Source organism: Dryobates pubescens, chromosome 8, assembly GCF_014839835.1.
Source record: "Dryobates pubescens isolate bDryPub1 chromosome 8, bDryPub1.pri, whole genome shotgun sequence".
Taxonomy (NCBI): Eukaryota; Metazoa; Chordata; class Aves; order Piciformes; family Picidae; genus Dryobates; species Dryobates pubescens.
In genome coordinates, this window is record NC_071619.1 from 1711672 (window position 1) to 1736361 (window position 24690).

Genomic DNA, 24690 nt, shown 5'->3' on the forward strand with positions numbered 1-24690 from the left:
CTGACTTGGGAAAAGGGCAACAGCAACAGCCAAATGTCTGTTCTTTCAGAATGCCAGGTTGGAAGGGACCCCATGGATCATCTGGTCCACCTTTTCCAGGTGATAGTGTAGTTTAAATGAGATGGCCCAGCATCCTATCATGCTGAGTCTTAAAACTGACCAATGTAGGGGAATCCACTACTCTTGGGAGGTGATTACAATGTTTACCTGCTGTTTGGTGTCCTTATGATACTCTCAGCACTCAAATCAAGACACAGGAACACGAGGCAGCATTAGAAACATCCAGAATGTCGACTATTAACCTGTGGTACCAAACAAATATTCCCTGGTGTGGTAGCAAGAGGCCTAAGTGGGGAACACTGTGATGAAATTCATAATGCCTAATGGTGATTGCTATTTGGCATGGCATAGTGTCCTAGCAGAGTGCTAGAGGAATGTGCTGCCCAGGGAGGTGGTGGAGTCACCATCCCTGGAGGTGTTGAAGAAGAGCCTGGATGAGGCACTTGGTGCCAGGGTTTGGTTGATCAGCTGGTGTTGGGTGATAGGTTGGACTCGATGATCTCAGAGGTCTTTTCCAACCTGCTTAATTCTGTATTCTATTCTGCAGAGGGCTCCAGTTCTTGGTGTGTATAAAGATGATCTGGAGAATCTGTTTGAAGGCTGTAGTCTTGTCTAAGCTTCTTGGTCAATTTATGAAGTTGTTTGTCCTGTGGAAGCCATGTTCTGAGCGTGAGCTATAGGTGTTGCTTGGTACCCACTCACTGTGGGGCTTGTCCAAGCTGGGTATTGGCTTTTTGTGACTGTTGGAGCTCACAAGCAGAGTTTATGTGACACAGAAGAAATGAATTCTCAGACAACTGCTGGATCCTGCTCCTTTTTTCCTGGAGCAGCTCAGACCTGCTGAAAGCTTCTGAGCAAACCCACCTGCAGGATAGGGTGGGAAAGCTGGCAGAGTCCTTAGCATTTCAGGTCAGCAGAGGAAGAAGCCAAGGAGCTGCCAATATTTATATTTACAGCTAGAGGAGCATGCATTGCTTGCTTTCTTTTGTGTTTTGGTTTGGTTTTTATGAGGGGAACCAGACTGGGAGAGTCAAGACCTTGTTGAGCTTAAGATAAATATAGTCCTTTCCTCTGCCTTTATTTTTTTTTAGCATGGAGAAGAGGAGGCTCAGGGGAGACCTTCTTGCTCTCTGCAACTACCTGAAGGGAGGTTGTAGCCAGGTAGGGGTTGGTCTCTTCTCCCGGGCACCCAGCACCAGAGGACACAGTCTCAAGCTGTGCCAGGGGAGGTTTAAGCTAGATGTGAGGAGAAAGTTCTTCCCAGAAAGAGGAATTGGCCACTGGAATGTGCTGCCCAGGGAGGTGGTGGAGTCCCCATCCCTGGAGGTGTTCACTGAAGGCTTGGATGTGGCACTTGGAGCCATGGTTTAGTTGTCAGGAGGTGTTAGGGATTAGGTAAAAGGTTGGACTTGATGATCTCTGAGGTCTTTTCCAACCTTATTGATTCTATGATTCTTTTTCTTGTCTCTCAGTCTCCTCCAGTGACTTCGGTTCAGCTCTCACTGGGGCCAGAAGGGTCTGTGAGCGCCTATAAAACACTAAAGCAAAAAAGAGTGTGCCTGCCAGGTGGGATTCCACACACACACCCCCCCAAGCACTCACAGCTCTAATTTTCACCACATGTGAACAAGTGTTTGCAGTTTCAAAGATGTGTTGAGTAATTGCACATGCAAGACATCTTCTCTGTAATGTTCTCGGTGTGCTCAAAGCTTTGCCGTGAGAACACCCCTGGTAACGATGGAGTGGTGGCCTCAAGCTTGTGCTTAAGTGGGCACTGCTTTGAGTTGAAGTATAACTGGTAGCACTTGCCTAGTCTTATTCCCTTTGTTTAGTTAACAGGAGACACTGCTGCACTACTTGCACTTGCAGCACAGAAAGCAAATCACATCCTGGGCTGCATCAAGAGACGCATAGCCAACAAGTAAAGGGAGTGATTCTCCCCCTCTGTTCTGCTCTGCTGAGACCCCACCTGGAGCACTGCATCCAGTTCTGGAGCTCCTATTACAGGAAGGATCTGGAGGTGCTGGAAGGTGTCCAGAGAAGGGCCACGAGGATGAGCAGAGGGCTGGAGCTGCTCTGCTATGAGGACAGACTGAGGGAGTTGGGGCTGTTCAGTCTGGAGAAGAGAAGGCTCTGAGGAGACCTTCTTGTGGCCTTTCAGTATCTGCAGGGGGCTACAAGAAAGCTGGGGAGGGACTTTTGAGGGTGTCAGGGAGTAATAGGACTCAGGGCAATGGAGCAAAACTAGAAGTGGGTAGATTGAGATTGGATGTTAGGAAGAAGTTGTTCCCCATGAGGGTGGGAGCCTTCTCTTCTCCAGACTGAACAGCCCCAGCTCCCTCAGTCTGTCCTCAGAGCAGAGCAGCTCCAGCCCTTGCTCATCCTCGTGGCCCTTCTCTGGACACCCTCCAGCATGTTCCTAGGCATCAAACTTTTGTAATTAAAGGAAGTGCTTCTAAGAAGTCCTACCACAGCCTTCCTCTGCTCAGTAAATCTTTTCTGTCAGCCAGAGTGGAAGGCAAGGTACTGGGTGAGCTGGACCTCTAACCTGACACAGCTGTTCCTGTGCTGGGTTAGATTCCCTTCAGCCCTGCAAGCACCACCTCCTCTGCCTGCCTGAAGAAGCCCCATTACATTCATTTGACATAGCAATATATTTTTCAACCTGAAATCTAGCAGCTGCAAATGCAGGGCACCATCAAATGGTACTCTGGGGTTGAGTGGCCAGGGCTCTTCACACAGCACTGATGATAGAATTAGCTGCAAGAAAAAGAGAAGAGGGTGCTGTAAAAGTAGGACTGCAACATCCAGACAAAAGAATAGAGCTCAGAAAATGAGCCTCATAGATCATCAGTTTCAGTTCCCTAATATTCTAAGGCCTGTGTCATATAATCCCTTTTATAAACTGTTCAGGCTTCATTAAGGTTGAATTTATTGGCCTCCTTTTTTTCCCCCCTGTGGAAGGCTCTGCTGATTAGAAACCTTTTAATTTCCAAGTGAAATTTACTCTGACAAGTTTACATTGTTCTGGAGAAGCGTTACAGTCGTTCTCCACACACACACACACATCACACAGCAAATACCAACAAGGGAAAAGAGCAATTCAGGTTAAAAGCAATCACAGCACCAAAGCCTCCTTGGCCAAGCAGCTCCCTCTGATCTTAAACTCAGATCCCACTGCACCCTTTAATTCCTTGGTAATAAGCTACTACTGAGGGAACTCAATCTGCTCTGATCAGCTCTGGTTTCTATCTACAAATGCACATTAACCTCTTTCCAAGCCATGAATCACTGGGCCTGTCATAACTCTAATGAACTCATTTCTTGCTGAGGGTGTTGATAATCTGAAAGTGCTCTCTTGTTTTGCCTGCCTTGAACCACACTGTAAGTGTAAGCTCCATCTCCAGAGAGTTTATCTGTGGAGACTGAGGCAGAGACCTCTGGATGTGCAGAGCCTGAGTGTTTCCATTGGCAGCTGAAGGAGCAGCTGTGTTAGCTCAAAGGCAGAAGGCACTCACAGGCTCCTGTGTGTGTGACCTGCTGGAGAGGCTCAGCCTTGCAGATTCCTTGCTGAGGGCTGCCCCAAGACATGGCTGCTCAGCCACAGCTGTGCAACCTCTAGTTTGTGTTTGATTCCAGCCAGCCACGTTTCCTGGGACTCTGCCTTCCTTGTATGGCACACAGCCCAGGAGGGGTGCTGGCCTTGACCAAACCTCTTTGATTGCTACCAAAACATAAATGTAAAGTGGTGCTTGCAGCTCATTTGCTTGGGTTTTAAAAGCATGGCTTTGTTGGAGGCACTTTTGCTGTTCCTCCAAGCAGAGTAAGGAGAGATGGGTGGCTCAGTGCTCCCCCAAGCAGAGGGCAGTGCAGAACAGGCTCTCCTCATCCACTTTCTAAAAATAACTGGGAGAAGTAAATGACTTTGAATTATAGCTCCTAACATTTGCAGAACATTTTGCAGGCTACTTGCCCCTTGTTGTTGCCAATGAAACCCCAGACCGTAGACCAGGAGAGGAAAAGAGAGCAGTTATCATTTTCTCACTGTGAAGTTCAGCAATTCATTGGGTTTGATTCCTTTTTTAGCAGAGATTAAAGGCAGCCAGTTTTGGAGGCCATGGACACTGAAATACTGCTTTGGCACAGAATGGCTGGGCAGAAGAGTGGCAGTCTACAGAAAGTAAGCAATACACAGTTGTTGTGGCAACTCCAATCTCACAGCAACTGCATTTGCTCCCTCACCTACTTCTGAACTTCATTTTCTACCATTCACACTTCCTTTGTGTCCCATAGCTCTATTAACCTTCCCCATTCTTCTTTGGTTTACTCTCTTGTCAGTGGAGTCCTGGCCCAGTCCTGCAGGACATTCAATCAATGAGAGATTCCCCTAAAGGCAGGGGTTTGGAGATGCTAAAATAGCATAGAATGTCCTGGGTTGGAAGGGACCTCCAAAGGCTGTCTACCCCAAAACCCCTGCAGTCAGCAGGGACATCTTCAACTAGATCAGGCTGCCCAGAGCCCTGTCCAGCCCCACCCTGAATATCTCCAGGCATGGGACCTCAACCACCTCCCTGGGCAACCTGTTCCAGTGCTCCACCACCTTCATGGTAAAGCCTGACCTTCATTATCCCACATGCAACCAGCAACCAGCACCAGAACAAGAGGACACAGTCTCAAGCTGTGCCAGGGGAGGTTTAGGCTAGATGTGAGGAAGAAATTCTTCCCAGCAAGAGAGATTGGCCATTGGGATGTGCTGCCCAGGGAGGTGGTGGAGTCACCAGCACTGGAGGTGTTCAAAAGGGGATTGGATGTGGCACTTGGAGCCATGGTTTAGTAGTCAGGAGGGGTTGGGTGATAGGTTGGCCTTGATGATCTCACCAGGGCACATTGCTGTTCCATGCAGAACTTGTGTCCCATGGATAAATTTGTGTCTAATATTGTCAAGGAGGAGAATATACAAAGAATATTAAAAGAGCCTGGCTGAGGCACTTGGTGCCATGGTTGAGTTGATCAGATGGTGTTGGGGGATAGGTTGGACTTGATCTCAGAGGTCTTTTCCATCCTGGTTGATTCTGTCTTCTGTAATATCTTGACCCTATCTTTACTGCAAGAGGAGAACACAGTAAGTTACTGTTTTATTTTCTGAAGGAAATGCCCTGAGTGCTCTGAAGCAATAAATCTTCATTTGCAGTTCATTTTTATCCATCCAACAAAGCAGCCAACCCCAAGCCAGCAGCATGTACACAAGCTTTGTGGCTTCCCTTGCTCTTGTAAACACAGCAGCGAGCGCTGTGCACGCTGCAGCAGACAGACCACCCAAAGGAATCCTGAAGGGACAGCTTTGGGAATCCCTTTGGTAAAAGCCAAAGTTTTGAGTGAGCTTTTAGTTAACTTGACTTTTTGTGCTGCAGTGGAAAACACTGCAGCCCTTTGTTTGGTGGCTGCTGAGGGAGAGGTGCACAGATGGTCCCTCCTGAAGGGTTTTGTGAGCTCTAGGTGCTGGTATTTAGCAGTGATAATAGATGATAACATTTTGTGCTCCTGCAGTCACTTTAATCCAGCGAGCACCCAGTGTGCACAGAGACTGCTCTGCAAGGAGCTGTGGGTACCATGGCAAAGGGCAGCTTTTCCCCAGCTAGGGCAAGCTAGGCTAAGCCCATTGGCCTCAGCAGAGAGGATGTGCCTTGGTGAAAATGCCTTAACGCAAATCAGCACAGACCCAAACCCAAGGAAAAGCAGCAGCAGGCATGTGGCCCTTAGTGATGGGATTAATGACTGTGCTGATGGAATGAAGGAAGGAAAGCTACAGCTTTATCCTGAAGTCTAGGTAGAAGCCTCGTCCCTGGAGGTTTTGAAGGCCAGGCTGGAGGTGGCTGTGAGCAACCTGCTGTAGTGTGAGGTGTCCCTGCCCATGGCAGGGGGTTGGAACTGGGTGGTCCTTGAGGTCCCTTCCAACCCTGACAGTTCTGTGATTCTATTTATTATGGGATAAAACTTCCAAAAGAGAAAGGCTTTGAAATTAGAATCATAGCTTGGAAAAGACCTCTAAGATCATGGAGTACAACCACTGACCTAACACCTCCACTAAACCATGTCCTGAAGCGCCATGTGTGCATGGTGTTTGAACACCTCCAGGCTGCCCAGAGAGGTTGTGGAGTCTCCTTCTCTGGAGCCTTTCCAGCCCTGTCTGGATGTCCTCCTGTGTGGATTCTATGGTCCTGCTCTGGCAGGGGCTTGGACTGGAAGATCTCCAGGGGTCACTTCCAAACCCTAGCATCCTGTGGTCCTCTCTGCCATCACACATGGCCCTCCATTCACCAGAGAACTCAAAGTGACAGTGGTTGGTGTGCTGGGCAAGCAGTCACTGAAAGATCTATGCCTGTAAGACAGCTCCTCATGTCTGGGAAGTTCACATAGCCATTTTCCTTGCTCTTTGGGGTAGGTTTTCCATGGGCATTCATAGGTTTGACTGCTCAGAGACAGATTTCAGGGAGGGGACTGTAAGGGCTGGCACAGGAGTATTTAGTGTGTGTGAGTGCACTTTGGTAAGGCATTTACAGTATTTATACTGGAACTATTCACAAAGATTCTTCATCTGGATTATCAGTTTTCTTGGTGAGACAAGTAGAACTGGAAATGCAGTAAGAAGCTCAGGGTTTTCTCTCATCATTTCCTTAACTTCAACAATTGCTCTTCCCCACAGTGCAGGTGTGGGAAAGACAGGCAGATAAGGGAGTGTGATGTTATCTGCTTCAAAGCTGCAGTAAAGGAGCAAGACACAACCTCAGTGTGAGCTGGGACACTGGGACAGCCCCAGGCTGAAGGAGTTCCTGCTGCACAGCAGCTGCTCCATGGTCTAGGGTCTCTCCTGCATCTCCAACCTTTGTGTGTTTGGTATTTGTGCTGGCCAAGCTGCTCAGCTGGCCCTGGGGCCAGTGCCATGCTGAAAAATGAGTGTTGCTTCTTGTCCAGGGCAAAGGAGCAGAGATCAAGGGCAGCCAAAAGCCCCCTCTTTTTACCCAGAAAGTCTTTGCCACATTCAGGACCAGAGAAATACAAGGAGGCAGCACAAAACATGGCTCATAAACTGCTGGGCTTGAAAGCACATCAGTGTCCATCACAATTGTCAAGCCCTACTCAGCAAATCACAGGGATGAGCTTCCAGACAAGAGGGTCAGACAGGATTTGGAACTTTACAACATCAGCATGGATACTTTTTCGCCCTCAGTTCGCTGAGGCAGATGGATTAGCATCAAATAAAAACATTTCCCTTTTGGGGAGGGACTTTTGAGGGTGTCAGGGAGGGATAGGACTGGGGGGGATGGAGCAAACTAGAAATGGGTAGATTGAGATTGGATGTCAGGAAGAAGTTGTTCCCCATGAGGGTGATGAGAGCCTGGCACAGGTTGCCCAGGGAGGTGGTGGCAGCCTCATGCCTGGAGGTGTTTGCAGCCAGGCTGGATGTGGCTGTGAGCAAGCTGCTGTAGTGTGAGGTGTCCCTGGCCATGGCAGGGGGGTTGGAACTGGCTGATCCTTGAGGTCCCTTCCAGCCCTGACAATTCTATGATTCTGTAGTTTCTTCATGAAGGCCTTGCTGCAGTTCTGGTTTTGCTACTCCTTATGATTATGCATATTGCTCCTGAGCATATCTACTTGGTTTTCACTCTTTGTTGCTTCATCTTTAGAGGCTGGCTCGTGCTGAGGTTACCTGTAGAAGAAATGGGAATAGCTGATGTGCATTTCGAGGCTGCACAAAAATCTTCCTCAGCTTTCTGATCAGAGCAGCCTTGATCAAAATGAAAATAAATGCACTGGTGAAAAATGTGACCTAAGAGCTTACAGTATTCAAAGGGCTCCTTCTTTGTTTTTCCTTTCAAAGTACCTTTAATAGGATTCTGTGTATGTGTTTTACAGTATTGAAACTGGCATTCCACCCAAACCTGAACCAACTTTTCATAGTTGTGTTTAATTATTTCTGCCTCTTTGAAGTGTGACACATTTTCCCCATATGGCAAGCAGTTCTTTTGGGGCTGTTTTCCTAGCAGAGCTTAAACTGAGATGGTTATTTAGCTTAGCAAGCCCCCTCAGCCTGTCTGCACTGCAGGCTGAGGGCCCTGTACTCTTCTTCTTCCTTATCATCCCATATTTTTCCTAGCTGCTTGCTCTAAAACCTGGTTGAAGCCAAGAAAGCTGCCCCCAGCATCTTCCCTAGGTGTTGGATCAAGCTGTATGAGAACGAGGCAGCTCTCCATCCCTGCTGTGAAGTCGGTGGCACAGCCACAGTGCTGCAATGTCACCCTAGGCTCCACAGGAGCGGTGGCCGTGTGCCACAGGGTGGGTGGCCTTTTGTACCAGCCACAGAGACATTCAGCCAGCAGGCACAGCAACTGACAGTGAGACAAGAGGGATTTTGTACCCCAGTTGTCAGAGGAGACTGTCCTGCAGCCTAGATTGGCTTGTTTAACCCATTCCATAGAGTAGCCCTTCCACTGATCCCTCCACAGAGCCCTCTCACTTCAGCTTGGATCAAACACAGCTTCTGGGTGCTCATCTTAACTGGGGATGGTTAGTTAGGAAAAGAGGAGGCTGAAGGGAGACCTCTTTGCTCTCCACAACTACCTGAAAGGAGGTTGTGGAGAGGCTGCTGGTCTCTTCTCACAGGTAATTAGTGATAGAACAAGAGGGAACAGCCTCAAGCTGCCACTGGGTAGGTTCAGACTGGACAGCAGGAAACATTTTGTCAGGGCAAGAGTGGTCAGGCATTGGAATGTGCTGCCCAGGGAGGTGGTGGAGTCCCCAAGCCTGGATGTGTTTAAAGGTGGATTGGATGTGGTGCTTGGTGCTGTGGTTTAGGGTTGAACCTTGTGGAGCAGGGTCCTGGGTTGGACTTGGTGATCCTGAGGGTCTTTTCCAATCTGAATGCTTCTGTGAATGAAATGAACTGGACTGAAGGCTTTGCCAGGTTTTCAGCCACTAGATGATCACAGTGCTAGAGCTCTTCCCACTGCTGAGTTGTTCCCCTAATACAGCTTGCAAAGGGTAGGTGATGAGTAGCCTTTTTGCACCTTCTTGGAGAGATGTTGGCATTAAAGACTTCTTGATGTCAGTGATGACAGCGCTGTGCAGAGCCTCTTCATGAAGCAGTCAAACCTGGGGAAATAAGCAGTAACTTTGATATCACAAAGCTGACCTGCAATCAATGCAGAGAGAGCTGAAACATCCTGCAAGTGTCATCTGCTGTTGGCTCACAGGAGGCTGGCGTTCCTGCAGAAGGAAGTTATGCAAAGAACACCAAGTGAATTCCAGGTCTGGTTGCTAAACAAAGCTGCCTTGCCCAGTGGCTCCGTGGCTAACACCCAGCTGTAAGCTCCTCAAGGTTCTCTAGAGGAAAATGTTGCAATGTATGAAAGCCTCTCAGCTTGACAAGATAAATGATGCCTCCTGGACACATTAAAGCACACCTGGGAGCGAGCTAAAGTTCAGCATTGCCAGGTCCCTTATCCAGAGCCCATGCTTCTGACACCATTTCATTTAGACACAAAGTCATTTTTGTACATCTATTTAGGCAGCCACACTTCCATCCTTTCAAGTTTAAAGATCATTCCTCACTGGAGGCAGGTAAGCAACTTAAGTAGGCTGCTCATGTGCTCTTATTTAACCCCAGGCTTTAACTGCCATGCAGCATTTGGGCCAAACCCAGCAGGTTTAGATGGGAATGAGAGAACCTTAGAAAGTTCTCCTGTAATTCACTGTTCATTAAAGAGCAGTTTCACACCTCCCTATCTTGGCTTCTTTCAAGAAGCCTTCATGCTCCTCAGGTGGGGTTCAAAGCTGCTACCTACACCAGAATTTCACTCTGAGGCTACAATTAGGAGGCAAAGTTTCTTTCCTTTTTTATTGCGTTGGGGTGTCTTGAAATGAGTAACCCTGGTTCAACAAGACCAAGGGCAAGGTCCTGCAGCTGGGTCAGGGCAATCCCAGGCTGGGCAGGGACTGCCTTGAGAGCAGACCTGAAGAAAAGGACCTGGGAGTGCTGGTGGATGAGAAGCTCAGCAGGAGCCAGCAGTGAGCACTTGCAGCCCAGAGAGCCAAGAGAGCTTGGGCTGCATCTATTCTATTCTATTCTATTCTATTCTATTCTATTCTATTCTATTCTATTCTATTCTATTCTATTCTATTCTATTCTATTCTATTCTATTCTATTCTATTCTATTCTATTCTATTCTATTCTATTCTATTCTAGTGTGGCCAGCAGGGCCAGGGAGGGGATTCTCCCTCTCTGTTCCACTCTGCTGAGACCACACCTGGAGCCCTCTTACAGGAAGGATCTGGAGGTGCTGGAAGGTGTCCAGAGAAGGGCCACGAGGATGAGCAGAGGGCTGGAGCTGCTCTGCTATGCAGACAGACTGAGGGAGTTGGGGCTGTTCAGTCTGGAGAAGAGAAGGCACTGAGGAGACCTCATTGTGGCCTGCCAGTATCTGAAGGGGGCTACAAGGAATCTGGGGAGGGACCTTTTAGGGCATCAGGGAGGGATAGGACTGAGGGGAATGGAGCATGGCAGTGGGGTTGGACTGGATGATCCTTGAGGTCCCTTCCAGCCCCTAAAATTCTGTGGTTCTGTGAAAGCTTAGACTGAGCTTGACATAGTGAGGGGAATTGTGTTTCCACTTAATGCAGTGGGAGTTTTAGCCCTGACTAGGCAGCATCTTGTGCTGTATCTTCCTGGATGCAATGTGCAGCTGTGAATACATCTGGTGCTGAGCTTTGTGGTGTTCTCCTTCACATTTTGCATTGCTTGGTTTGGCTGTCAAGCCGGGGGGGGCTCAGGGTAGGAAGCTGCTGCTGTCTCTCTCATCTCACCTGAAGCAGTTCTTGAGATGTCTAAAGTGTATATTCCTTGGCTCTTCTACAAAACTGTGCCAACATCCAGGCAGAGCTGCACCTGATGCTGCAGCCTCTTCTTGGTGGGGGGGAAAGGATTTCAGGTAAAGATTAGTCAACAGACCAGAAGAAGTTTCTTCACTTTCCTGTAGTCATTGCATATTCAGTTTACATTTTGTTGCTCCTTTAGCAAAAGAAAAGAAACCCAACCCTGCACACAACTGCATCATAGAATCACAGAATCAACCAGGTTGGAAAAGACCTCAGAGATCATCACCTTTCCCCCAACACCATCTAATCAACTAAACCATGGCTCCAAGTGCCACATCCAAGCCTGTCTTGAACACCTCCAGGGATGGTGACTCCACCACCTCCCTGGGCAGCACATCCCAATGGCCAATCTCTCTTGCTGGGAAGAATTTCTTCCTCACCTCCAGCCTAAACCTCCCCTGGCACAGCTTGAGACTGTGTCCTCTTGTTCTGGTGCTGGTTGCCTAGGAGAAGAGACCAACCCCCACCTGGCTACAACCTCCCTTCAGGTCTCCTCTGAGCCTCCTCTTCTCCAGGCTAAGCAACCCCAGCTCCCTCAGCCTCTCCTCACAGGGCTGTGCTCCAGACCCCTCCCCAGCTTTGTTGCCCTTCTCTGGACACCTTCCAGCATCTCAACATCTTTCCTAAACTGAGGAGCCCAGAACTGGACACAACTCAAGGTGCAGCCTAACCAGTGCTGAGCACAGGGCAGAATGACTTCCCTGCTCCTGCTGGCCACGCTGTTCCTGATGCAGGGCAGGATGCCATTGGCCTTCTTGGCCAGCTGGGCACACTGCTGGCTCATGTTCAGCCAGCTGTCAACCACTACCCCCAGAACCCTTCCATTTCAGTTGTGTTGCAGGAACTGTCTGCGCAGGGTCACCATCATTTGCTTCAGGCACAGGCAACTAATCTCTAATCAAATGTAAGATAAAGCAATTTGCCCTCTTTGAAACTCTGAGCAGCCAAGGCAGCAAATGAGCAAACAGAGTTTGCTTTTCTTCCAGCACATCACTTTCTTTTAAATATACCTGCACACATTGCAGATCCCGTGCTTCTTTTACCTAAGATTTATTTCCTCTTTGCCTCTGTCTTATATGACAAATGATTTCTCATTCTAATGTAGCATTCATTCTTCCTTGGGCTATTAGATGTCATTGACTTGAACATAAGTCATTATACTTTCAGCCTTTCCTTTCTCTAGCTCAGTCTTAAGGGTGTGAATTCCAGTCTTGAAAGACACAGGTCATCCTTAATCCTATTCATGTTAATCTTATTTTATGGTGCTGAAACTGCTCACTGTACTTTACCAGTGACATTACTGCTCTGATGTTGCTGCAGCAAGGTGGCATTCACCAGCTGCCATCCCTTAAAGTCTGAGGGAGTCAATTCTGATCTGTAGGGAGGAAAGGAAGAGAGGCAGAGAGAGGGGGGAGGAGGAGAGAATAAAGAGGGAAAGAGAGAAACAAGGGAGGGAGGGAAGAAAGGAAGGTGGGAGGGAGGGAAAAAAAGAAAGACAAGAAAGAAAGAAAAGAATGAAAGGAAAGAAAGAAAGAAAGAGAAAGAAAGAAAAAGAAAGAAAGGAGAGAGAAAGAGAGAAAGAAGAGAAAGAAAGAAAAAGAGAAAGGAAGCAAAGAAAGAAAGAGAAAGGAAGAAAGAAAGAAAGAAAGAAAAAGAAAAAAGAAACAAAAAATAAAGAAAAAAAGAAAGAAAGAAAGGAAGGAAAGAGAGAGAAAGAGAGAAAATAAGAAAGAAAGAGAAAGAAAGAAAAAAGAAAGAAAGCAAGAAAGGAAGGAAGAAAGGAAGGAAGGAAAGAGAGAGAAAGGAAGAAAGAAAAAGAAAGAAAGAGAAAGAAAGAAAGGAAGTAAAGAGAGAGAAAGAAAAGAAGAAAGAAAGAAAAAGAAAGAAAGAGAGAAAGAAAGGAAGGAAGAAAGGAAGGAAGGAAGGAAGAAAAAGAAAGGAAGGCAGGAAGGAAGGAAGGAGAGCTAGAGGGAGAAAGAATGAGAGAAAGAGAGAAAGGAAGAGAAAGACAAAGCTCTTTGAGCTTGCCTCCCAAAGCCGGGAAGCATGAGCACAAAAGCTCGGGCAGTATTTCCAGGGGTTTCAGCAAGGAGCAGGAGTGGCAGTGCAGGCTCTTCTGTTTTCCTGTTTGGCCTTTGTGTTGCTCAGTCAAAACAAGCTCATTTCAAAGGGAATATTTTCATTCTGGAAAAGCAAAGGGAAAGGGAAAACAAAAGCAGCTCTTTGCGAGGTGTTATTTTTAGTTTCACCCACCCCAGACGACTGCCAGAGGAGCTCTGATTTCTGTGCTCTATAAACCTCTTAGGTTTAGACCTTGCAGAGTTATTTATTATCAAATAAACTTTTTGTATTGCTTTTCAGACCTCTCTAGTCAAGTATTTGCTCCTGGGTGAACCCACCACGTCATCCAGAGCGGTGGAAGCCTGTGCAGACTGTGCCACACTGCTAGAGCACGAAATCCCAAGCTAGAGCTCTGAAAAGGCTTCTGTCAGGCAGAAGCCCCAGCAGAGTTCATCCCATTAGAGTTCTTCTCTTCTCACTGACTTTCTGTCCTTTCTCACTGCTGCATTGTTTTGCTTCCCCAGTGCAGCACAGAAAGCTGAAATGCCATATGCTGATACATCCTGGGGAAATAAAGAAATATGGCACCCATCCTGCAAGGAAGGATAAGAAAATGTTCCCTTGTATGCATTTGGGCAGCCTGGCTCCCCAGTGTTTCTCTCAGCATGCTGCCATCTTCACTCCTGACCTGAAGGGATGGTCAGCTGCTCTCATTGCACCAGCAGTGTCCAGAAAAGGTCCCGCAGAGAGGCCGGGGCATGCCGTGCTCTGACGCTCTCTCCTCATTGCCTAAGCAGCTCTGCTTCAATAACACAGATTGCTAGGTCTGGAGCAAGAAGCAGCTCCATGTCAGGAGTAAGCACTCAGCTAAAGTCCCCAGCATTACTCAGCTAAAGAATAGGACATCTCCCTTTTGGCTCAGGAAAGGCAATTGTACTTTTCTCTGTTTCATTTCAGAAGCCATTAACCAAGCAGTCTAATGAATGAGTTTGTTGTGAGGTGCTTTGTTCTGCTACCAGATGTTCCTGCCTCTGCTTCCCGGCCCATGTTTGACCTTCTGTGGCCACAACTGAGCCATAAGTTTTGTTAGCTCCACACTGATGTGTCTGTGTGACCTGGAATAGGTGATCCTGCTCTGGCAGGGGGGCAGGACTGGATGGTCTCTCCAGGTCCCATCCAGCCCCTAATATTCTGTGATTCTGTTCCCACTGTTTGCTCAGAGGAGTGGGCCCTGCCTTGCTGAGCAGTAGTATTTGACAGGCTGACTATCATCTTCCCTTGCACAGCCTGGGAAGGGCATAACATGAGCTCAAATTTATGAGTGAGTGGCACCAGGATGCTTGCAAGCTTCACAGCAGCTGCTGCTGCTGCTTCTGTTCCCTCCCAGGCGTGTGGGTATGAGGGGAGAGGGAATGGAGGCTGCTCCTCAATTGTCGGTCCAAAGAAAATGCCAATCTGAACAGTGGCCTTTGCCAGAGAGAGGTGGGCAGTGTCAAAAACTTCAGTTTGCCCTCTTTAGATTTGTTCTGGCAGGATGTGGCTAGCCTGGATAGTTTGGTGCAGAGGTACCTGAGGGAACTCTTTTCTGACTGACCTGTGTACCAAAAATATCTGAACCATGGAGACATGAAGCTGCACCTCCAGCAGCTGCTCCAGGTACAGCTGTTTGAAAGAATGTACAGGGATTTCTATAGACAGGAAACACCACCAAGGCACAGAACCACAGGATTGTAAGGGTTGGAAAGGACATCAAGGATCAGCCAGTTCCAACCCCCTTGTCATGGCCAGGGACACCTCACACTGCAGCAGGTTGCTCACAGCCACATCCAGCCTGGCTGCAAACACCTCCAGGCATGAGGCTTCCACCACCTCCCTGGGCAACCTGTGCCAGGCTCTCACCACCCTCATGGGGAACAACTTCTTCCTAGCATCTAATCTAAATCTCCTGTCCTCTAGCTTGGATCCATTCCCCCAGTCCTATCCCTCCCTGACACCCTCAAAAGTCCCTCCCCAGCTTTCTTGTAGCCCCCTGCAGATACTGGAAGGCCACAATTAGGTCTCCTCAGAGCCTTCTCCTCTCCAGACTGAACAGCCCCAACTCCCTCAGTCTGTCCTCACGGCAGAGCAGCTCCAGCCCTCTGCTCATCCTCATGGCCCTTCTCTGGACACCTTCCAGCACCTCCAGGTCTTTCTTGTGATAGTAACAGCAAACCTTTGGACTTCTGCTTATCTAGTTTCTCCCCATGTTTACCAGACTATGTTCTAAGGTGATGCAGACCTTGAAGATGGACCTTACACACATGTGTTACCCTACAGAGCTCTAAGAACTAACCCCCAGCCTTTCCATCCATGTGATGCTAAAGCAGCACGTACACTGTAGCACTGGGACCAAACCTGGGTGAATTCAGCCCTCTTAATGAGTGAACTACAGACTCCTTTACTCTCACCTCAGAACATGTGAAACTCATAGTCTGATTTGACTTCCATGTGACCACAGGTGAGGCTTGATGGATTTGCCTGAATTTTGCCTTGAAAACTGGTGTGTGTTTGTTGTTTGGGGTTTTGGTGGGTGGTTTTTGGTTTGCTTTTCCCCTAAGCCAAGCAAAGACACAGTAGAAATGTTGCTGTGCCTATAAATGGTCACTCTTGGGCCGTGGCCTTCGCAAACTGCGCTGTGGCTTTGGCGGTTTGGGGCATTTGCAAACCTCAGGCCACGCTGAGAAACATTCAGCAAACACAGGCTGAGGTTGTTGGCATTGCTGGGAAGTCAGCAGATTGCCCTGCTCCAAGCTGGCCTCTCTCCTCCCTCCCTTGCAAAGTCTAAGTCTCCTCGCCATATGTCTGCATAGGAGCAGTGGAAAGTGCAGGGAGCTAAGAATGTTTTGGCTGGGACTCCATGGTTTCATTTGGGCAGAAAGGGTTCACGGGATCACAGACTCACAGGATGTTAGGGGTTGGAAGGGACCTCCAAAGATCATCAAGAGCTTGGTCAGAGCCATAACTAGAGCTGGACTGAAAATGCTCACAGTATGCTTCAGTCCTACCCAGGACAGCATCTGACACAGCTGGCTTCTGAATCAGGGTCTTTTGGAATGTAGCTCTGCCACAGCTGATCACAGGCTCACAGGATGTCAGGGGTTGGAAGGGACCTCTGGAGATCTTCAAGTCCAACCCCCCTACCAGAGCAGGACCATAGAATCCAGCACAGGTCACACAGGAACACATCCAGCTGGGGCTGGAAAGTCTCCAGAGGAGACTCCACAACCTCTCTGGGCAGCCTGCTCCGGTGCTCTGTGAGCCTCACAGTGAAGAAGTTCCTCCTCCTGTTAAGCTCACACACTCATGTTCCTCTACAAGGGGGTCAAAATACTGAGGAAAAAAGGGGAAAACTAAGGTGGGAGACCAGGAAGGAAAAGGAAGCAGCTGTGGGAGGGTACAGGTAGAGGACTGGTCTGAGAAACAGGGGGTGCTGAGATAAAGTTTTTCCTCTCATCCACACCCAGGAGTCGGTGGCTGAACCACCAGACCCCTCCAGGGTACTGCATGAAAATACCTGCACCTTCCCGTGGCAGAGAGCTTACTTTGGGGCTCTTAGTGCTGTCTGTGAAGTAAACATGGCCATAAAAAGGGAGAAGTTTATTTTGCCTCATCTCTTTTATTTCCACCCAAAGTAATTTTTACTCCTTAAACATGTCTTCCCGTGCCAGCAGCCTGGCTTCCAGCATTTTTGGCTTTGGCAAGGGGCAGCCTAAGGCAATCAAAAAGAACTCCAAGTGTCATGCACGAGAAAGGCTTGGGTGCACTTTCCCAAACGACTCTGCAGTAGAATTCACTGAGAAGCAGGCAAAGAGCTCCCACCTAGAAATCGAGTCTCTGCTTGTAAAAGCCAGAGGTTAAATTCTCTTTTGAAGGAAAAGCCCTCACAGACCTCTCTCAGGCAGGCCCTATCCTTGCTTAAATATCTGAGGGGCGGGGGGTGGGGAAAGCAACAGCATTTGCATGTGTTAGAAACCTACAGCACCAAACGAAATTACTCTTTTAACTGACATCTCGAGCTTTCACTTCTCAGGCTTTCTGAGCTGGAGCCCAGCTTTCCAGAGGCAAACTGCAGAAGTGAAATAACAGCAACCAAAGACACATCCTGCTGTGTATTTGTTTTACTTGAGTGATTCAACTCAGCCCAGTTGTGCTGCAGGGTATTCGGTTTGTGCAACGCTGGTGTTTGGAAGCTGCACCCAGCAGTGTTTTGGGGATGGTGTTTAGTGAGAGAGAGAACACAGGAGTGATTGATGTGTTTGCATGTCTTCAGGTTTTGTCTGGCTTTTCCCTCAGCTTGTGCCTAAACTCTGAGGCAGGCAGGCACAAAAAATAGTAATTAAGGGAAAAAGACATATTCATAACAAAGCAGGAGAAATGTCTTTGCTAGGTGCTCTGCTGGAGAGCTGCCCTGTGCAGGAGGGCCTGGGAGTCCTGGTGGACAAGTTGTCCATGGGACACAAGTTATCCATGGGACAGCAATGTGCCCTGGTGGCCAAGAAGGCCAATGGGATCCTGGGGTGCATGCAGAGGAGTGTGGCCAGCAGGTCCAGGGAGGTTCTCCTCCCCCTCCCCCTGGTCAGCAGCAGATCTGTGCAAGGGGCTGGTCAGCAGCAGGGCTGTGCAAGGGGCTGGTCAGCAGCAGGGCTGTGCAAGGGGCTGGTCAGCAGCAGGGCTGTGCAAGGGGCTGGTCAGCAGGGCTGTGTAAGCTGCTGGTCAGCAGGGCTGTGCAAGGGGCTGGTCAGCAGCAGGGCTGTGCAAGGGGCTGGTCAGCAGGGCTGTGTAAGCTGCTGGTCAGCAGCAGGGCTATGCAAGGGGCTGGTCAGCAGAGCTGTGTAAGCTGCTGGTCAGCAGCAGGGCTGTGTAAGCTGCTGGTCAGCAGGGCTGTGCAAGGGGCTGGTCAGCAGAGCTGTGTAAGCTGCTGGTCAGCAGCAGGGCTATGCAAGGGGCTGGTCAGCAGGGCTGTGTAAGCTGCTGGTCAGCAGGGCTGTGTAAGCTGCTGGTCAGCAGCAGGGCTATGCAAGGGGCTGGTCAGCAGAGCTGTGTAAGCTGCTGGTCAGCAGCAGGGCTGTGTAAGCTGAGGGCTGTGCAAGGGGCTGGTCAGCAGGGCTGTGTAAGCTGCTGGTCAGCAGCAGGGCTGTGTAAGCTGAGGGCTGTGCAAGGGGCTGGTCAGCAGGGCTGTGCAGAGGCAGTTGTCTCTGTGATAAGAAGCAGTGGTGCTGGGCACAAGGCCTTTCAGACCAGCTACCAGCCAGTGCAACCTCACGTGAAGAGGTCTCTTAGTTGAGCTCTGGCTCATCAAAAGGGGCCAGAAAGGGGAGTCTTGGAGCACACCTGCAAACCCAAGCAGGATGGGACTTGCCTGACTGCCATGAGACCTTCCAGCCATACACACAAACTGAGCACTGTCCATGTTTTTAAGTGGGAAAACAATGTTCCCACTTGAATTTATGCAATTTACTGTCTGTGCCACCTATCAATCAGACAAGGGGATACTCTCCTGACATCTAAGCCCATAGCTGCAGGGAGCAGGAGCTTACCCACTCCTTTTGAGGAATACAGAAGAAAATAAGGAAGCAGCAGCAGCAGCAGCCATAAAAGCTTTCCTGTAGTATTTCTTTCCATAATGAACCTGTCCCAGATTCTGCAGGCTTGCAGGGGGGATGACCATTTTCCTCTTGTGGTTTTAAATTCTGGTAATTTATTGCTTCCCACCTGCATGCATGCAGGCTCTCTGTTATGGAAATTTAAGACCTAATTCATACTTCCATCTTCCTTTTTTTTTATTCCCTGTAAAATAAGGCTTACAAAACTCCTTAAGTGGTGAGAGGGAAGCTTCCACCTCCTCCAATTCAAAGAAACAGATATGATGGAGTGGGCTCTGAGCCAAGAATCTGTGCTTTGCTTGCTGAGCTACCAAAATGTGTCATTTAATAGAGTACATAGCCCTGACCCAGGCCATCCAGAGGGTGGTTCTGTAACCCTTGTCAATGGCAAAATACTTCATTTACCTTCCCAACACTGCTATCAGTGGGTTCAGTGGAGTGGCTGGAAGGAAAGAAATGCCTTCTAAACTCCTCTGGAAGGGGTGGGTACGAAACAGATCTTCCTGGGTGCTGCACTTTGACCACAACAACCCCATGCAGAGCTACAGGCTGGGGTCAGAGTGGCTGAGAGCAGCCAGGCAGAAAGGGACCTGGGGGTACTGGTGGACAGCTGGCTGAACATGAGCCAGCAGTGTGCCCAGGGGGCCAAGAAGGCCAAGGGCATCCTGGCCTGCATCAGGAACAGTGTGGCCAGCAGGAGCAGGGAAGTCATTGTGCCCCTGTACACTGCACTGGTTAGGCAACACCTTGAGTCCTGTGTCCAGTTCTGGGCTCCTCAGTTTAGGAAGGACATTGAGATGCTGGAAGGTGTCCAGAGAAGGGCAACAAAGCTGGGGAGGGGTCTGGAGCACAACCCTGGGAGGAGAGGCTGAGGCAGCTGGGGTTGCTTAGCCTGGAGAAGAGGAGGCTCAGGAGAGACCTCATTGCTCTCTACAGCTCCCTGAAGGGAGGTTGTAGCCAGGTGGGGGTTGGTCTCTTCTCCCAGGCAACCAGCACCAGAGCAAGAGGACACAGTCTCAAGCTGTGCCAGGGGAGGTTTAGGCTGGAGGTGAGGAGAAAGTTCTTCCCAGAAAGAGAGATTGGCAACTGGAATGTGCTGCCCAGGGAGGTGGTGGAGTCCCCATCCCTGGAGGTGTTCAAGAGGGGAATGGATGTGGCCCTTGGAGCCATGGTTTAGTTGTCAGGAGGTGTTGGGGGATAGGTTGGACTTGATGATCTCTGAGGTCTTTTCCAACCTGGTTCATTCTAAGGATTCTGAATCTTTGAAGGCAGAGCTTCACTTTGGCTGTAAGACTGATGGCAGAAATGTCCCCTGAAGGGCTAGGCTTTTGACACCATCACAAACACACCCATGTATGCTACTGCACTGCAGGCAGAGCTAGAAAAAATACTCAGAGGAGCCCTGTTTGCACCTTGCCAAATGTATCCAGATCTATCCAGGGGAAGAATGATTGATGCCATTTGGCTTTGGGTTTGTTTTGGTTTGTTCTGATTTTTTGGATTCATGTCCTTTTAGCTCCAGGAGTAACAAAGCAGAAATGCTTCTGTGTTCTGGAGAGATCTGCTGGGTTATGCTGTCAGCAGTGCTTCCCTAACGGCAGCAGCAATGGCAGCACTCAAAATCATTACAAGTGTCAAAGCAATGCCCTGACCTACCTTGGGGGATGCACTGTGTTATCTCCAGAAGGGAGAGCTGGGTGTGGTGTGTACTGTGCTCCAGGCTACCTAAATTCCTTAGCTTCAGATAGTTTGGCATTAATTACCTGTAATTATTTTTGTCCTTTCATTGAGATTTATGTTGGTCTGAATCATCCTTTGAAACCTAATTAAATCAGCTATTTCCTTTTCTCTTATTCCCTCTGGATGCTGAATTTGTTCCCCTTTTTTTGCCTTCCCCTTCCATTGTTTGATATTAATCTATCTAAATGTTTGTGAAAAGTCTCTGGGGAAGAGGGGTTCAGGTGGAACAAAGTGATGTGGATGAATGCACCTCACTCACTTCCAAGAGATTTTATGCTCTCCAGGGGACTACAGTTCCCAAAGCAGTTAGAGGTCACTTTTGTTGCTGCTGAAACCAAGACAGATGCCTTTGGAAAATCTGCTTCTGGACTTGCTATGGTATTGCCCCTCTGCTTATCACAGTGTGTGAGAGGTTGGAAGGGACCTGAAGAGGTCATCGAGTCCAGCCCCACTGCCAAAGCAGCATCACCCAGGGTAGTCTGCACAGGGATGCATCCAGGTGGAGTTTGAATGCATCCAGAGGAGACTCCACAGCCTCTCTGGGCAGCCTGCTCCAGGGCTCTGTCACCCTCACTGTAAAGAAGTTTCTCCTTGTGTTGAGCTGAAAGCTTCCATGTCCAAGTTTGTATCCATTGCTCCTTGGCTTATTACTGCACACCACTGAAAAGGGCTTGGCCCCCTCCATTTGCCACCCACCCCTCAGATATTGATAGACATTGATCAGGTCACAGAATCACAGAATGTTAGGGACTAGAAGGGACCTCAAAAGCTCATCCATTCCAACCCCACTGCCAGAGCAGGATCACCCTGGAACACCTCCAGGAGGGCAGGATCAATACTAGTTAATAAGTGTTGTGGTTGTAAGGGAAGTTAGACTACACTACTAAGGATGCTGTCTTTCCTCCTGTCTATTCTTTCTCATATGTGTGGATGTAAATCTATCTGAACACCTTTTGAATTCATTTTTGTCCTTCACTTTCACCAAGGAGAGAAGGCTTGCTCCCTGTGAATTCCTTTTGCAGCTCCAGTGTGTTTATTCACTTCCTCTGGTGATGAACCTGTAGAGACTGTAACAAAACTGAAGGAGATTGTGCCTGGGTAAAACTGATCTCAGCACCACATCTCCTGTGCAGTTAGAAGCAAAATGCAGATGTTTCCAGAATCCCACAGAGCCCAAATATTTGCTGTAAATGGAGGTGAGCAGGGGCAGGGCAGCAGCTCTGAGACGCCTGCCTTGAGCTCATCCTTTCTCCTTTTAATTCCTCGTGTATAATCCATTAAAACTAGGAAGTAACAAGAACTCCTTAAGGCCCAAGTGGAGAAAAAGGCTATAAAACAAGAGCAAGCATTCATGTTTGGTATCCAGAACTTGTTCTTATTAAGAAGCACAACAGAGATGCACGCAGACAGAAAATTGCAATGCCTTTGGGTTCTCAGTGCGCAGCAATGTGAGATACCAGTAATTGTCTCCTAAATTAAAGTCCTCCTCACAATCCTGGAGTGCTTTAAGAATTTTAAGGCACTCTTCTCCAACTTTTTAATTTGCTCTTAGATTGAAGCACCAGAGCTGAGTAGTACACACTAATTACTGCTCCTGGCTCACAGCTTCAGCGTTTTAATGTGCCTCGTCCCCATTTAATTGCATCTACTGCCACAAAAGCATGCCCTGTCCCCCTGATCTGTGCATATGCAAAGCATGATTCAATTCCAAGCAACCCCTCAGCACAGACAATTTTACTTCTGAATGGAACCCAAAGGAAGCAGGGGATGTGCTGTGCAGAGCTGAGGGAGAGTGTGGCTAAGCAGAACCCCAGCAGTGCTGCTGCAGCATCATCAGGCCTATGGAATCCAACAGGAATATGCATGGAGCAGATATTGATATAGTTTTCATCCAAGCAGTGGAGCAAAAATTGACTGTACAGCAGGAAAAGAAATTCCACAGTACTGTTTTGTAGAAGAAAGTAAGTAATCTGCCTTTTAATTCACAGGCTCACAGGATGCTAGGGCTTGGAAGGGACCTCCGGAGATCATTGAGTCCAACGCCCCTGGGGCCATAGAATCCAGCACAGGTCACACAGGAACACATCCAGATGGGGCTGGAAAGTCTCCAGAGAAGGAGACTCCACAACCTCTCTGGGCAGCCTGTTCCAGGGCTCTGTGACCCTCACAGTGCAGAAGTTCCTCCTCATGTTGAGGTGGAACCTCCTGTGCTGGAGTTTATATCCATTGCCCCTTGGCCTGTCACAGGGCACAAGTGAGCAGAGGCTGCCCCTGTCCCTTCCTTCCTCACCCCCAGCCCTCAGACATTTATAGACATTGATCAGTTTCCCTCTCAGCCTTCTCCTCTCCAGACTGACCAGCCCCAGGGCTCTCAGCCTCTCCTCACCAGGCAGTGCTGCAGTCCCTTCAGAGACCTTGTAGCCCTCCCTTGGACCCTCTCCAGTAGATCTCTGTCCCTCCTGAACTGGGGAGCCCAGAACTGAACTCTGTATTCCAGGTGAGATCTCACCAGGCAGAGTCGAGGGGGAGGAGAACCTCCCTGTGGTAGTTTCAGGCTATGCCTTTAACATTTTTTCACAGAAAGCAATAGAATGTCAGTTAATCACTACTGGGTGGGAAAAGGAAGATAATGAGAGTTCTCAGCAAGCCCATTGGAAAGACAAAAGACTTAAGCTAGCAAGGTAAACAATTTCTCTCTCTTTTTGCTTCCTCAGGCTCGTAGATAGTAACTGCCTCTGCTTGACCTTGGCTGCATTGATTTGGCTCAGTTCTAACATCTCTCTGCTCCTTTCTCTTGTCCCTTTTATGTACAGTGCTAGTAGCTTCCCCTGGCCTTTGACCAGGGGGTCCTCGTGCTGTTCATTAACTGGATCTTCTGGGCACAATCCTCTTAATGCAGCCCAGGATCCCACTGGCCCCCTTGGCCACCAGGGCACATTGCTGTCCCGTGCAGAACTTGCTGCCCACCAGCACCCCCAGGTCCTTCTCCCCAGGGCTGCTCTCCAGCAGATCACCTCCCAGCCTGTACTGGTGCAGCTTATTCTTCCTTCCCAGCTGCAGGACTCTGCACTTGTCCTTGTTGAGCCTCCTTAGGTTCCTCTGTCTGTCCCAGTCTCACTGCATGGCACTTGCAGTTCTGGTAACTGGCTGTCATGGAGGGATGTGGGGGAGCTTGAAGTACTTAATGGAGCTTTGGGATAGCCTTCCCAGCTAGCATGGAAGGAGAAGCAAAGTGAATGAAGACTCTTTAAAGCTCTTCATAAATGTAGGTTTGGTTGGTTGGGTTTTTCAACAGCATGAAAATACATTTTTAATTCTCTTAATTGCTTGAAGTTTCTGTTGAAGTAATCAGGGAGTGAGTTGTTTTAGCTAAAAGTCAGCACCGTGCAGCCAAGCCTCCACATTCTAGAGGCAAAGAGCAAGATGCAATTCAAAGAGCAATTACTTCTGTCACATGAAGTCAGATTCACTTAGGCAGGTTTTATGCTGCTAGTCTATTTCCTACCATCAGAAGCTACCTGACTGTCTACAGGAAGGCAGTGTGGATTTACAGAGGATGATAAGAAAATGTCTCCTCTAGCCCCAGTCCTCCATATATTATAAAGTCTGAACTTGCTCCAGATTCCCAGTCCTGGTTAATTTATCTCTTGCTGCTCAGTAGATGAGAGCTGTCATGGGGTAATTCCATGGGGGTCACTGCAGTTGCACCAGGGATCACTGTCTGCCACTAAGAGTCAGCATTGTTGACTACCAGACACAGGAAATTAAGGCAGGGGTGCAGGCTATGAAGCTGAGACATCATCTTCTCTCCAGCTCAGCTTTGTTTCTGGCAAGCTGTGCTGCAGCCCTGACCTGTCCCCGTTTCATGCATACAGATGGATGGAGTGATCAGTGAACAGTCCTAACAGCACAGGCAGGAGTTTCTATTTGACTCGGACTCCAAAATCCTCTTGGTTTTGTTTTTGGGGCAACATCTGTTTGCATCAGCTGAGACTTGAGAGCAGCCCAGTGACTGAGAGCTGCATGCTGTGTAGATGAGTTTTCTGCAGGTGTTGGGGCTGGGGAGAGCTCATAGCTGGTTTTCCAGAGTTAACAGTGACTACTGCATCGTTTGCTCTCGACAGGTTGGATTGACAGGGACAGTGAAGTGAGCCCAGCCCCCTGCTACAACCTTGTAATACAATTTCTTGTGTAACTGCCAACATATAATGTTCTGGGTAATTACAGTTTAGGTGTATTTTACTTAAGGAAACTA